The 14,605-nt window shown below is 33.4% G+C and overlaps 1 protein-coding gene across 1 annotated transcript in view; it reads right to left on the bottom strand.

Moving 5' to 3' along the window:
- GPC5 (glypican 5) overlaps positions 1-14,605 on the bottom strand; it is a 1,847,257-nt gene that overhangs the window by 813,610 nt on the left and 1,019,042 nt on the right. The gene's annotated exons all lie outside the window — the stretch shown is intronic.

Raw genomic sequence — 14,605 nt, forward strand, 5'->3', positions numbered from 1 at the left:
TTAGCTTTGGTTAAATTATTTGTATCAAATATATAATTAATTAATACAGCACAGAACTAAACATTGGAACAAAATATTTAAGTTCTGCTTGCATTTTTATAAACAACTTAAGAATTTTAACCCAATTTCTTGGTTCATAAAAGTAAATAAAATACATTTAAAATAAGGACAATATATCTAAGCCATTGTTCTTATTGTAAGAAATAATATACTTCAAGTACTCTGCATTGTGTTGGGACATTAAAAATTAATATATTAATGTAGATTATTATCTACTTTATTATATATTCTATTACAATATTACTTAAACACTAATAGCTCATTAATTGAAAGAATTACATGATAAAGAATTCAGTTACATGACTTAGACATTGAACATTGTGGAAGTTACAAGTACAACAAAAGGAAAATAGATGAAATAGCTATTTTCCCTAGAGCACAGTAGGACATTTTTTTGAATAATATTATAAATGCCTGAACTTCTTTCAAAAAAGTAATACCATAAATAACAAAATATTTCACTTAAAGAAAAAGTTTGGTAAAATGATACAATATATGGGACTTACCCCTCTAAGGTAGTTTTGAAGAACACATGACCAAGCATGAGCACTAGAGGGTACTGCTATATTATGAATAAAATGTACCTCTGCTGAGCATTTAATGGTCATTTAAACTTTCAGAATGCTTTATGAAGTATTATGGTTGTTACTTCTAAGAGATTTTCTAAATAGTATTGATTAGCAGACAATAATTAAACACACAACCCAAGGAGATTAATTCATATTGAAAAACACAGAGTGAAATATTCTCAGTATACTGAAGACAAATGTGTTTAGCATTTAAAGAATATTTACACTAAGCAACTATACTTTGACAATTCAGAAGCTATCAAAATTAAAAAGAAATTGATCACAAATTTTGAAATATTAGTTTATTAAAACATATCTTTCCCTAACAAAAATAAAATACTAAAACAACTGGAGAATAATTTTAAAATTCTTATCATAACTTATTTCAATGTATCAGAATTTCTAAAACTTTATTAATAGATATTAAATTTAAAAAGAATGTTCCCTCATAGTCAAGTAAATATAGGCAATGCTGTTACTATTTTTAATGCACTGATGTACATGCTTCTCCTTGCAGGGAGATATAGATATATAACAAAGCACATAAGTATTCAAAATCCAAAAACAAAAAGGAAGGTTAGTTGTATTATTTTATAACATTTACCATTTATTACTTAGAATAATCATAAAGGGCTTGGTCTCTGAGATCCAACATGCTTAGAATCCTGATTCTGACTTGTATTAACCACGAGACATTGAACATTATGGAAGTTACTTTTGTTGTACTTGTCAGTAATACTTAGAAAAATTTTAATCTAATCTTTATCACATAATTCTTTCAATTAATGCTGTGTTTAAGTAACATTGTAATATAATATATATAAAGTAGATAATAATAATTAAAATATATTAATTTTTAATGTCCCAACACTATGTAGACTACTTGAAGTATATTTATTCTCCCAATAAGAACAAGAAGTATAATTGTTGTTACTTAGGATTGACCTATTCAGATATATCCACGATCGCATCTGATCCATGCTCCCAGGCCCACAATAATCCCATCTCCCTCTAGTTGGATCAGTATCTCTGTCTCCTCTGTATGAAGGTTCTGCTTTACAATGCTAATCTTCTTACTTCTCCATCATCACACCTCTACAAAAGGTCAATTTCATTCTCATAACTATAATAAAGCTTAATTTGTGAAAATTCCTGACACATTTCTAATCAACAAAAACAATAGGATTTTCATAATAAGGTCCTTCTTCAAAATCTCATGTCTTTTGGACTAAATTACTTTGATTTCTTTCAAGTTTGATTATATTTCTCCACACAGCAAAGAAATAAGGTTGTTTTAATTAATAGTGTATAGCCTCTGTTCTTTTTAGTCTCTTTCTGGGAACCCACCTGACAGACTGTGCTCTCTTCTCTGTACAAATTACACTTAAATATTTATTTGTAGCGCTTATTACTCTGATGTTCATCTCTAAACAGCAATTGGATATAAAACATATTCTACCTCTTTGAATATTAAAATAGAAGCATTCATCTCCACTGTTTAATATATCATCCCCACGGTTTAGTCTTCCAACTCCGTCACTGCAGAGGACATCAGTCTCTCCCATCTACAACCACCAGATTATTTCCCCCATTAGTACTTTCACTGCATCATTTCTCTGGCTTAATTGTCTTTGTGACTCTTTTCTGTCAAACACCCTGGTTCCAAACATGTGTCTGCAGAACAAATACCAGTCCAAACAGATGAGTCACAAAAAGAGGTGTGGTGGTAAAATGTTTGAGAAATTCATACTGTGGCCCCCTTATGCTATCAATGAAGTAAAAACTCATGAGGAATTTGACAGAAAGCAATTTTGTTTAGTTAAATTCACCTCTCCTTTTCTGAATTTACATAAGCAGATTAACCCCTCCCCTCACTCAATGAGCCAATTGATATACTTTTGGAAATGAAGCTTTAAAAAAAGTTCAAATTCAGCTTACAGTTAAGGTCCCATATAATTTATATACTCTCTTCTCTCTCTCTCTCTCTCTCTCTCTCTCTCTCTCTATATATATATATATATATATATATATATATATATATATATATATATATATATAACACACACACACACACACACACATATATGCAAGAGAGAGACAGACAGGAAGAGAGAGAGATGAGAAGCATCAACCATTGTTGTAGCATCTTAGCAGTTCATTAATTGCTTGTTCATTGATTGCTTTCTCATATGTGCCTTGATCAGGGGTCTACAGCAGAGCGAGTGACCCCTTGCTCAAGCCAGTGACTTTGGGCTCATGTCAGCAGCCTCGGGCTTTAAGTCAGTGACCTTTGGGTTTAAGCCAGCGACCATGGGGTCATGTCTATGATCCCACGCTCAAGCCAGGAACCCTGTGCTCAAGCTGGCGAGCCCATGCTCAGGCCGGATGAGCCTGTGCTCAAGCTGGTGACATTGGGGTTTTGAATCTGGGTCCTCTATGTCCCAGTCTGATGCTCTATCCACTGTGCCCCCATCTGGTCAGGCTATAATTTTTTTATACTTGTTTTATATTCACTTCCAATTCTTGTTTTTCCTCCACATAGAACCCCCCCTTTGCTTTTCCTGAACTCATCACATTAAGCTTAATTTCAAGTTTAAATTCAAATATCTTTTTCCAGTCCATACATATACATATATCTCTGATCTTTTAAATCTATGTGTACCATTCACTGACAATTAACTTTCTTGGACATATGCTATGACTTTCTGATTAATGGTAAGTTTCTTAAAGATGAGGTCATAATTTAATCATTTTATATTCCCCATCATGACCATATGGATTTCCACATTACTAATGCTAAATAAATATGGCTTAATTAATTTATTTTAAATATGAAAATAATTTATTATATTATTCTGTCTTCAATGCTCTTTATAACTAAATTAGTAAGGGGCCTTCATTTTACTCAAAACTTCAGAGGCCATAATGTTCTATAATAACTTTTTGATTTATGCTTGTTGACTGGAAGATGATTCATTACTTATTCAATGACATTTATTGAGGACATACTATACAATGTATCTATATTTTGAAAGATAAACATTCATATAAATAAGAGGACATGGTTTTATTTCTTAACAAATGCTCAGCATATACCTGACTTGACTTCAAATTTGGCATTTAAAAATATGCAATAATATAAAATTAAAATAAAAAAATAATCTAAAGTCAGATAAAAAAAAAACAGACGAAAGATTTAGTTTTGTGATCTTCCTAAATTAAACTTGTTCAATTCGGAATAAGAAATAAGTTAAAAACAATCTTGTTCCAGAGCAGCTGGGAATATCCAAGAGGTTGTTTAAACAAAAGTTTGACATTAAAAGATCATGCCAAGAAATATTTCCCAAATATATCTGTTTGTCATACTAATTCATATAAACTAGAAAGAAAAGGGATGTTGTGATTATCTTTTTAAACAACTATGTAGAAATAATTTCAAATAATTTATTTGTGCAAAAGTATTATTATTTTCTAGAGTATGAATGGAAATTCAGCTTCAGAATTTGAGTCATCAGGTAATGAAATTCTCCCTGGTTCTTCAAGGGGGATCATTCTTTCCCAGTCCACCCCTCCCCAAAGTCTCATGTAGACAACATGCAAATCACCAACCCTTTCCCAGCTCTGTTGGCTCCTTCCAAATGGCCAGTGTTATTTCATATCTATTCTGAAACCACTGGCATCAGAGTGGAGCTCTCCCTCACCTGACTTTGATAAAGCAGAAGAGTTTCCATCTGTGTACATTTAAAGGGACATTCACAAACAAAATGATTACATTTTGACCCATGAAAATCAGTAATATGAAAACAGCACACTTATGCCACATCCTGTAACCACTATCTCTCTCTTTTTTTTTTTTTCTTAAGCTGGAAATGGGGAAGCAGTCAGACAGACTCCCACATGCGCCCGACCGGGATCCACCGGGCACGCCCACCAGGGGGGGTGCTCTGCCCATCCCGGGCGTTGCTCTGTTGTGACCAGAGCCAGTCTAGCGCCTGAGGCAGGGGCCATGGAGCCATCTTTTGCTCCAATGGAGCCTTGGCTGTGGGAGGGGAAGAGAGAGACAGAGAGGAAGGAGAGGGGGAGGGGTGGAGAAGCAGATGGGTGCTTCTCCTGTGTGCCCTGGCAGGAATCGAACCCAGGACTTCCACACACCAGGCGGATGCTCTACCACTGAGCCAACCGGCCAGGGCCTATATCTCTTTATTTTTGCCACATACATGAATAGCTGTTTAATATCTAGAACACTTCATAAGAATTTTTCAAAACTTAAAACCCCAGATAAATTTAACGTTGCTTTTTTGGGCTTACATTTTTTGCATCTGTAAAAATGAAAGAAAACTATCTATTTGGAAAGTTTTGTGAATGATTATTTTTATTAAATTATGTAAAGTGCTAGCATGTTATAAATGCTTAGTAATGGTTTCTAATATAGATCATTATTATCATTATAGCACGTAGGAAACGATATCACTGATTCTGTCTTTGAGGAAGGGAACCTATAGGTGAATAAAAAAGTCCCACTTCACCCGCATTCTGACTTAGCTCTACCAGAGTCTATCCACATGTAAAGATGGTGGCATTTTAAACACAACCCTGTCATGAAGAGTAGAAAGTCAATCAATACTTAAATATTTATAAAACAATTACTATAAAGGGCATGATTTGAGCCCCAGACACACATTAATTGTGTGCCTTTAAGCAAATCACTTAAGCGCATTAAAAGTCATTTTATTCTATTGAATAATAGTGCAAGGGAAAGCACTTTACATACTATAAACACTATGCTCATTTACAGTGTCTGTGCAAAACACTGCATCCATAAAATTAAGAAGTTAACAAAGTTAGAAGAGAGTGACAAAAAAACCCTCAACAACTTTTAAGGTGATCCTCAATACCACACAAGTTGTGCCTTTAGCTGATTAGAGGAAAATAGTCAATTTTTGATGACTGATGCTTCCTGCTTATGTTTAATTGGTTTAGGAAGTTCATTAGGGATGCTATCTTGGAAAATGAGTTTAAGTGCATAGAATATCTGATGACTCTAAGGCAAATACATTTCTTTCAGCTGGTGAATTAATCTCTCAGTAGACTCAATTTGCTTTATACTAACTGGCTGGCAATATCCCACAGTTGCAAGCCTTTCAAACACACACACAAAAAATCTGGCTATACATAACATGTTTGCTGTGAAAGAGAAACACATTCATTAAATTCAAGAAATCTCCAAACATGAGAGCAATGGAATGTTCTTCAAAATCCTATACATAATGATACATCTCCACAACACTTCTTCCACCCTCTTACAATCATTTACGCAGATACACAAGAAGTAAATGTGTTTAAGAACTCTTAGTCATCATACATATATATATATATATATGTACCTCTAGTTATTTATTCAAGTAAAGACATGGTAAGATCTGCTTTATTTTAATGACTTTATACAACTGATGAGAATATGCAAGTAAAAATCAAAACCTTGACAGAAAAGTTTCAAACCAGATACTAAAGATATAAAAAAATTGTAATTTTATTTGATTATCAATAAAACATCTGAAAAATACATTTTAAGAATAGACTAAAAGAAATCTCTCTATTTAAGATAAGACAAAAGTAGGTTACAGTTATGAGTACACAAAATACAGTCTATACTTGTATTATTATTTATTAATTCTTGTATTATTATCCATAGAACAGAAAACCTACTTTTGCCCCACCCTGTGTCTGTATAGAAATATATATATATGTACAAATTAATTTTGTTATAAAGCAATTAAAATCTATACTTCTATGAATTTAACTGAAGCCTATAAAGAAATGTGTGGGAAACGGGAAAACAACAAAAGCTCATAACATTTTAAAATTGAAACTCTGAATCAAAATTTCTCATGATGAATTTTTAAAATATCTCGGTAACACATTTCAAATGAGACCTTTTAAATAAAAACTTGATGACATGCTCTCATTATGTTTTTTGCCATGTAAGCTCCCTTTCCCCAAACCTCCAACTCTGTTCCCATCTGCACTCTAACACACTCCACCCTATTTTACCTTCCTCACTAATACAGTCACGTATTACAAATGTTTCTTATAACAAACTGTCCCAATCTCTTTCAAATTTAAAAAATAGTTTTCCACAAATCCTAATTATCACAAATCTCTAGGTTCATACTTTCAAAAGCAGCTAAACCTTTATAGACTTATACTATCTAAATACATTTTACATTATGTCACATTCTGTTAAATTGACCAGACACAGAAATCATTTCTGTTAGAGTTTGCTTTAATGTTTTGTCAGAGTTTGCTTTAATGTTTGAGCTTTCTAATCTTGGCTTCTGTTGTTCCAGTAATTTGAAAGGTCACTGTTGTGTTGGCATTTGGTTTATGCAAGCAGTCTGGCACTTATAAAAGCTTTGTAATTTTGTAAATAGAATACTGCACTTAGAAAAGGCTTACTACATTTATTCTCTGGCCTGCAACACTGCAAAGAGATGAATTGTTCTTTTTCCCTAATAATATTCTTTATTTCTCCCTTCTAACATGCCTGATCCTTACGTGCAACTCAATACATGGCTAGGTACATCTTTTGAGCTGTCACTCAAAAAATGACAAGATTAGTTTATAATTAATGTGTGTCTTAGTCCAATCACTAAGCTATACTTCAGGGGAGAGTTAAGACTAAAAGGAAACAAGGATGTGCAGAAATAGAATGGAAATAAGGAAATAAACACAACCTCGTATAGAATTCAGAAAAACAGTAGGACCAAGAGTGGAAGTATGCACACCAAATGCTATCAATCCTCAAAGGGTTCTTGTTAAACATCTATGTGAAAACACTCCCAGGACCTGAAAAGAACTGGTGAATAAAGAAAAAACCTTTTCTTATAAAACAGCACCTGAATTAATTTTGGAGCCTTCAATAAAAACATTCATGCTAGTTTAGCTGGAAAGGTACAGACAAGGTCAATAACCAGAGTAGAGGAGGCAAGGACATTTTGTGAGTAAGCAGTGAATAATGACCTTGCAGCAGGAGAACAGAAAAGGAAAGGGAAGTGGACATTATAAGTAAATTAAGAACATGTAACATGTTTAATGAAATAAGTATATAGATGTGGAGTGAAATTTTCTCAAAGCCACAAACTTTACTACACAAGACATGATGTATAACAATTATACTTCTCAAATTTTTTTAAAAAGTAAGTATTTGTTATGTCACTATCTTACTTCAAGCTAAATTATTAATTTTTTAAATCATTGTTACAAATACACCAGCATATACTCTCTCTCTCTCTCTCTTACAATTATGATAGGACAAAAACCATCCTAATGGTTTTTGCTAATCCAGGTTAATCTATAATTGAAATTAAAAGGCATTCTAAATAAGAATGATCAGATATTAAATAATTTCTATAAATCTGTTTTCTCTTTTTTAAGTGAGAGGAGGGGAGATAGACAGACTCCCACATGCACCCTGACTGGGATCTACCCAGCAATCCCTATCTGGGGAAGATTCAAATCAACCAAGCTATCCTCAGCGCCTAGGGCAGATGCTCAGAGCAATGGAACCACTGGCTGCAGGAGGAGAGGAAGAAGAGAAAGGGCAGAGGGAAGGGAGAAAAGCAGATAGTCACTTCTTTTGTGTGTCCTGGCCGGGGATTGAACTTGGGATGTCCACATGCCAGGCTGACGCTCTATGCATTGAGCCAATGGGCCAGGGCCCATATTATTCTTGGTGTGGTTTATCATTAAGGAATATATTTTTTTCAACATGTCCACAAGCCTCTATCTCTTTAGTTTTGTCTTTTTAAAAATATGCATCTAGGTAATACAGACCAACATGCAGATTTGTCCTAAATGTAGAGTTATTTGTGTCCAGCATTTCCTGGTATGGGTAATAACACAGGTAAAGAATAGTACATGCCTAGCCATTTGTCTAGTTATGCCAAATCATCTTACTGACATTAGAGAGAACAGTAACCAAACTTTGAAAATCAAGGATACAACAAAACTGAACATATGCTCTGAGGAAAACGAGTATTCCAAAACAGAGATAGATTGATTGAAGATAATTTCTAGACAATTGAACATCATCTGGTAAATAGGGCTTCTGTTAAACACACTGTATTGTCACAATCCAGCCACAACAAGAATATACCGGGGTCCCGAACAGGAAAAGGTATAGAATTGAAATAAATGATAGACAGGGACTTAAATACACACACACACACAAGTTCGGGAGGATGCCATGGCAAACAGTCTCTACTGTTCTTCAGCCGTAACGCAACTGCTCCAAAAGCACATCAGCCTTTATTCATAGAAAAAAACGTGGTGCATTCAATTTAGTTTCCAAGGCAACTCAAAGACAACCCACACCATACCATTCAAATCCAACTTCACACTAATAAGAAACTAGCTTCCAGCCTCTTCTGGAGAGCATGGGTGAGACAAATGAGAATCAGGTGTAGCTCTTTGTTAACTAGGCAGGTGAGATGGGGGTTGGGCCCAGTACCTCTATCCAGGTTGCAAAAATACTCTATTTATTTATTCAGTCCCCAACACTCTATAGATGTAAAGAAGGACCCATATTATAAAGACTGTTTTAAATTTTCATGCATATTCTAGTTAATGCTATAGATAGTATTAATTTGATGTTACAAAGTAAGTGGTTTTCTTTCCTCCACTAAATTTTGCCTCACCTGGTAGCTCAGGCATAAAGAACAAAATTAGTAGTACTAGCATCTGTTATCTACACTGACGGAAAGATGATGCAATTTCTATAAGAAATATGCAAATTAGCATGTTTCGTTATTAACCTAGATTTTTTCCTTGTCATTTTTTATTAACTCAATGTGTCTAACATGAATATAAGATTTATGTCATTCAACTGTTAAGTGTTGTATGTAATCATTATTCTTTAACCTTTTATCTGCATAAGACTGATGTCACAGAAAGACAGAATAGAAAAAAATAATAAGAAAAGAGAGAAGGGGGAAGAAGGAGGAAGACACTAACCATGATACATTGCCAATGCAAGGCCTCTCTGATTAGAAAATATTTTATTTGTTAATTCATCAAAATTCCCACCACCATTCTGAAAGAAATGTGAAGGATGGCAAATTCATTTAAAACTTGGTTTTGGCAACTAATCTAGATTTCCTTCATTGACCAGCTGTGCAGAATTTATTCTCAAATGCTCTATTAAGACAGTCTACGGAAGATTCACCGAGAGTTTCCCAGTCTATTAAAGGTTTACTTCCAAAAGGAGCTCATTCTGCTCTCATTTAGTATGACACCCTTGTATATGCCAGATGGCAGCGAGGGTTATAGCTTCACAAATGTCATTCTGATTTTCACCTTTGCAATGAAATTCCCTTAATTTAGCTTTCTTTACATAAACTATAAAAAATACGGTCCAAGATAGGCCAAATGAGAATTAAGGGAATGTGATTTTTACTAAATACCTTTTAAAGAATTTGAGAAAAAAATGTGTGGAATTTGAGGCTGTGGTTGTCTTGAGGAGAGGTTAGGTGAGTATTTGACTGTGATTCTAAGCCAGATTCTCTTATTTATTATTGACATGTGTGACCTTAAATAATTTAACCTTAATGGTCCTAAATGTTTCAGATAAAAAAAGAGAAGGCTGAAAGCCCCTAGATGTGTCTTATAGCTTTAACATTTTTAATTATAATATGTTTCAAGCCATTGTAACATTTGGTTTAGAAATATGGATTAATTATATCATCAAGGCTTACTGCAGCCCTCCTTGGCCTTCATTTCAATTCCATCCCTTTTTATGCTAGATTTAACTCTGGATTTTTTTTAAATTATAGTATGATTTGAATTCTTTTTCTGCCGAAATTTATGTTGAAGTCCTACACCCCAGTACCTCAGAATGTAACCTTACTTGGAAATAGGGTCTTTACAGAGGTAATCAATTTAGAATGAGATCATTTGGGTAGTCCTAATGCAAATGATTAGTGTCCTTATAAAAAAGGGGAAATGTGAACATAGAGACAGAAAGCACAGAGTGAAGTCTATATGAACAGACACTGGGGGAACACATGTGAAAGTGAGGACTGAACTGATGCAGCTCCCAGTCCAGGAACGACAATGATTGCCAGTCAACCACCAGAAGCTGAGAGACCCAGTAACAGATTCCCCCTCAGCCTCAGAGCTAACACCCTTGCTGACATCTTGATTTCAGACTTTAGCCTCTAGAACTGTGACATAATAAATGTATGTTGTTTTAATCTGATCAGTCTGTGGTACCTTGTTACAGTAGCCCTAACAAATGAATACAAAGTTACACACTAAAAAGTGCATAAATCCTAAATATACAATTTCAATTATTTTTTCCTTTTAACCATTTTAAATATCTTTAAGTGCATAATTAAGTTTCATTAACTACATTCACAGTGTTGTGCAACCATCATCACCATTTTTAGATTTTTTTTTCATCATCTCAGATGTTCTGCAACTGTTAAACAGTAACTCCCATTTTGTAACCCCCACCACAGCCCCTGGTAGCCTCTACTGTATTTTCTTTCTCTATGAATTTGCCTATTCTAGGAACCTTGTATAAATGAAATCATACATTTATCCTTTTGTGTGTGGTTTATTTCACCGAGAAAAATATTTTTTTTCTATTTAGTGAGATAACATCGGTTAATAAAATTATATAGGTTTTAGGGGTACAATTCTATAATACATCATCTGCATATTGTATTGTGTGTTCACCACCCCAGGTTAAATCTACTTCCATCACCATTCATCCCCCTAAATCCTCTTTCACCTCCCCCCACTGCCCTTCCCCTCTAGTGATTACCATTCATTTTCTCTGGTTATGAGGGTTTTGGGGTTTTTTTGTTTGTTTGTTTGCATAATCCCTTCACCTTAAATCAACTATGTGACCGCCATATACATAATACAGAATATTACCAGCATTTTAGAAGCCTTCTTTTCTGCCTTAGTCATTTTTTTTTCTCCCAAATATAACACTATTCTGACTTCCTCCATCATAAATCCATTTCTCTCGAGGAATGTTACACATGTAAGCATGTTGTGACACTAGACATGTAGCAGAAGTTCATTCTTCTTAATTGCTATATTTTATTCTATTGTGTCAATGAGCCATAATTTAATTTTTCATTCATCTGTTGGTGGACAACCATACTGTTTCAAGAGTGTGGAATTAAAAAAAGTGTTTCTATGAAAACCTCTTAAATGTCTTTTGATGCAAAACAATAGTCATATCTATTGGGCATATATCTAAATGAATGTGGAAATGTTAAGTCCAGACTACCTGTTAAACCAAACTAGCTTTATTTATTAAACTATTTATTTTCTTTCTCTTTAATATTAATATCTAATTTACTACTAATAAAGTGTCTACAGCTTAAATATACAGCTTAATGAGTTTTCACATAGATGCACACATAAAACTACAACTCAGACAAAAATTAATTACATTACAAATACCCCAGAAATCTTACTGTCATCTTCAATTATTCCATATCTTCTGTAAGACTTGGTATTATTTATCATTTTAGTTTTGGCATTTTGTGGCAGTATAGTGGTATTTTTTAGCATAGTTTTAATCTGCATTTTGCTAGTAATTAATGTTTTTCATATGATTTGACTTTTTGGTATCCTCTAACATAAAGTGTCTTTCTAAGACATTCATGCATGGAAAAAAATACATAAACTGCATTTTGTTATGTTGTTTAAATGTTATTCACAAATTTTGAATATGATTTTTTGTTTTTATTTTTTTACTATTTTAAAATTTTCCCTTTCTTACCATTTTTAGATGAATAACTTATTTTATTCTTTTATTCAGCTTATTAGAATATTTATACCTTTTTAATATCTTAAAGAGTATAAAAATAATATTTATAATAGTATAATATGTATTCTAGAATTGTTACACCTTAAATAGTACTTTTACCACGTCTGCAGCAATGTAGAAACCCAAAACAGTTAAATACTATTTAGCCACTCCCATCTTTGTTGTCATACATTTTATTTCAACATATATTATAAACTTAAAAAATAACAAAACATACACACACAGTTTTCATTTTCAATACTTCTCATGTCTACTTCATAGTAAATATTCTCTATAAATTCCTTTTCTTTTAACATTTTTGTCATATTTTGGTATATTTGTTGCCTTCTTATAACAAATTGGTAAGTGGTCTCGTATTTGTATGTATTTCTAAAAGTGCTGGTGTAAAATGTCTTATTTACTCTTTAAATATTTGGATTAATCCATCTGTGCTTGGAATTTTTTTGTGGTCTTATTATAGATAGACCTTCCATAATAGATATAAAACCCATTTGTATTTTCAAAATTTTCCCCTAAAAAGTGCCAGTATTTTTAGGTACTTTTTTTTACTGAACTTCGTTTCCTGAGGTTTCATGCTTCTGTCTGGAATAGTCTTTCCATAGCCTGAAGAACAGAAGTAGTTCTAAAGCGGAATGGCAGGGAAATCAACTTCTCTTGCCAAAAGCCCCAGAGGAAGTAGGGAAGAGCAACATTAGAGGTGAGTGAGTCAATATGCAGTAAATTTTTAAAGAAGGTAACTACTGGAGAAGACGAAGACTGATCTCACGAATATCCCTTCTCCCGGGGTAGTAAAGAAGCCATCAGAGGGAACGTAAGCAAATGAAGACCTTAGTACTTCAGAAACAGGTTTTGTTCCATTAGAGTTTGAACAATTTTTGGAGACTAAAATGAGCCCAATAACTTCCTGGCTTTATGAATTATGCCAGAGATAATGTTCTTCAGTGCTCTTGAGGGTATTTGTGTTTTTATCACTTTAAAATTACATAAAAGCTTTTCATTATTATGTAAATAATTCATTCTCATTATAAGATTTTAAGCAATACAGAAAACCTTCCGTGGTTCAATAAAATCTTTATACCATTTTTATTTCAAATGTCCATCACGATATTTTTATGTGTTTATCTGACATTTTGTTCATGTACCAGGTGAGTGCCCTCAGAATACTTGGAACCTACTTTGACTTATTTGTCACCTGGTATTTGGATGCTTAGTTTCACTATATAAACTCAAAAATACTAACCTTTAATCTACTGAACCCTGAACAACAGTATGTATTTCTCTGGTTTGTGAACCCTATTTAGTAGAACCCGATTTAGTTCTATTAGTATATAATTTAAACACCAAGAAGAGCCTGCAGTTTAAGTAAATTATTACTGTTTACCCCTTATACTACGATAACTAGTATTTTCATTAAAAAATTGGATATTAGTATCTCTTGATACACATACATTCCAAGGGCTCCATGAGAACTGTTTATTTTGGGTGCAAACAGGCTTCATTTGACCGCTGCTCCCGCCTCCCCCATCCTCCATGTCTTCCATGTATTCACTATCATTTCTCAGTTGCTCTCCTAGGCTTTCCCTAGAAGCATGCAACTTCTGTATCCTTCAACCATAATACTTTCTCAAATAATATTGTTGTTTCATCTGTATAGTTGATTCTATCAAAGCATTAGGAAAAAGAATATGACCAGCTGACTAAACAGCTTTTCTTTTTTTTTTAAGTCTGAATGATGTTTTATTTTATTTATTTTTTTAATCTTATTTTTATTTATTTTAATGCAGTGACATGGATAAATCAGGGTACATATGTTCCGAGAAAACATCTACAAATTATTTTGACCTTTGATTATGCTGCATACCCCTCACTCAAAGTCAAATCGTCCTCCGTCACCTTCTATCTGGTTTTCTTTAAACAGCTTTTCTTAAAGGTTGTGTTGAAAAGAAATATTATCCCTTCAAAATTGCACTTAAATATAAAGGGATCACGGTGGCAATTCAAAGCCTTCTAGGCACCATCACAGACTCCTCTTCTATGTTGTCAGTTAGAGCTCTAAACAGTAGGATACTAAGAATAAAAATTGAAATGAAAATTCTGTGAATGCATGTGTATATGTGAGACTGTTTGT

This window comes from Saccopteryx leptura, chromosome 4 (assembly GCF_036850995.1).
Source record: "Saccopteryx leptura isolate mSacLep1 chromosome 4, mSacLep1_pri_phased_curated, whole genome shotgun sequence".
NCBI classification, from domain to species: Eukaryota; Metazoa; Chordata; class Mammalia; order Chiroptera; family Emballonuridae; genus Saccopteryx; species Saccopteryx leptura.